Below are 2,230 nucleotides of genomic sequence, written 5' to 3'. Positions count from 1 at the left end.
AGTTTTGTAAACAACAGAGAAGTTTGGATTCAGCTTCGCGCAGGAGTGCGAGGATAGCAGCTAAGAATGTTGCCAATTAACATTGGTTCTCGTGAGAATCTTTAAGGAGTTTAACATCTGGTCTCAGAGTTTAGCTTTCGTTTCTGATTCCCAGAGAACCGCTTTGGTGAGAAAGTTGGACTCTATATAGGTGTTTTGCCCGCGTAGCAACTTCGCGGAGTCAATTCGTCAGCCTACGGAGCGAGTTGTGTCTGGACAGCGCGCTCCGATTCAAGCCTCGCTTCAGCTCAAGCCTTGCCTTGCTATCCAGCCTTCGCCTTGCTTCCCAGCCTTTGTTTACCTACGGACCTTGCCTTGTTTCCCAGGACTAATCCTTGCCTTGTTTCACGGATTTTACCAAGTTATTCCACGGACCTTGTTCTTGTTCTTAGTTACCTTGTTCCACGTTCAAGCCTCGTTTCAAGTATCAAGTTATTTCCTAGCCACGCTCAAGTTTTATGGACTAAGGACCTTGTCATCTCCCCTCACTTTGCTTGGCAAAGTGAGTGTTTCGGTTATTGGATTACAACTTTGGACCTTAATATTTCTTATTGGACATTGCTTTTTTGGACTAATTCTGACCTTTCCTGAAGGGTCTAATTCTGGACTATTTTCTATACTTGTTTTTATTAACCTTATATATTCCTTCAATAAAGATATTAGTTAGATTCTGGCCTCTGTGTATGGTTATTGGTGCCTCTGCCGCCTGGGTCGTGACACTTGGCCGCTTCGGTTGACTCCGAAGAGTAGGGTGGGGGTCTCGTTCCTAGTGTGGGGGCTGTTCCCTGGGGTGGGGGGGGCGGTGGCAAGGGTGGCGGCAATAATTCCTGTTGTCTAGCCTGTACACTCAACTGTAAATCTGGGTAGTCCTCCTCATTGGATTGGAAAACTTCCTTCTTTTTCCCCTCCTTCTTCACCACCATACATTTGCCATTCCTGCACTGTCGAACCCAACCTGGATCTTCTCTAACTACCCGTTCCCACGTAGCAATATAGACCCACTGGTTCGGATGATTCACAGCACAATATTCTTCCACTGTTCGGATCAGTTTCAGATCCCACGTTCCTTCTACTTGCCAACCTAAACCAAAATCTGGCCATTCTCCCTGACACAAATTTCTCAGTCTATAATCTCTTAGGTCCCTTGGATTCCCTGCTACGGCTCTGCTAGCAAAAGAGCCAAAATTATCTAAGATGCATTGTAAGGGAGTGGAGCTCTTTGAATTTTTCCCTCCCATCCTGCCTAATAGAGGGGACTGTCCTGGCCTGGGCACCTGGCCACTCACGGCATGCGTCAGGAAACACAAGACAGAACCCCTTTCTACCTCCCTGGGAACTTTTTTTTTTTTTTTGTCCCTCCCAGCGCTGGCGTTCCCTTAATATCTCATGCAAACCCCTATACTTGCCAGATTTCTGTAGACGTCGGACCAACCTTCGCCCCTGGGCTTTTTCCCCCTGGATCCTTTTCCTCCTAGCCGGTTTCTGTGGAACCTCGCTGATGTTGCAGCTCTCACCGTCAGTCGGCGTTGGCATCAGAGGCAAGCACCGCAGCCGGTCGTGTAGTATTCAGGGGCCCCTTCTCGTCTCACGGTAGTTGCCTCAGGCCCCCACCGCTGAGTTGAGGCCGTCCCGCCAACGGGATCCGTCTCCAAATCTCCTGGCCCGTCTTATAGGAAAAAATCACGTCGGGGTCACCAGAAAATGTAGCGGAACCTTCGTGCTACGGTTCTTGTTGGCGCAGTGGAGGAATTTGAAGACGGACAACTGAAGGAATTTCCCAGAAAGCAGTTTTATTTCGCTAATGGCCACTAGGGGTCCCCCTAGCACAAAGTAAGTGCTTCTCCAGGGGAACCGACCAGTGGCATGCTGAGTGAACATTTATACACACTACAGGGTTCGGGTTATGCCCGCCCACAAGCAAATTCATTGGCTTAGAGTTGTGACGCTGCCCAATCAGTGCTGACCAGCAGGCCGGCTGCACCCTTTTGTGCCGTGCTCACAAATCTTTCAGAGCGCCTGCGTACGCATGCGCTGTTTGTTTATCTTTAGCTTTCATTTCCTCAGAAACACATGATTTCCCAGAAGTCACATGTTTCTGTGAGTTTATGCACCCGGGTCGCTAGCTGTCGCCATCTCTGCCCATATATGGTATTTCCTGGGGTTCCTTAACCTCCCGCCTCACAACCAGCCT

This window comes from Anolis carolinensis, chromosome 4, assembly GCF_035594765.1.
Source record: "Anolis carolinensis isolate JA03-04 chromosome 4, rAnoCar3.1.pri, whole genome shotgun sequence".
NCBI lineage: Eukaryota > Metazoa > Chordata > Lepidosauria > Squamata > Dactyloidae > Anolis > Anolis carolinensis.
The sequence above is the reverse complement of the archived record's forward strand: the minus strand, read 5'-3'. Positions refer to the sequence as shown.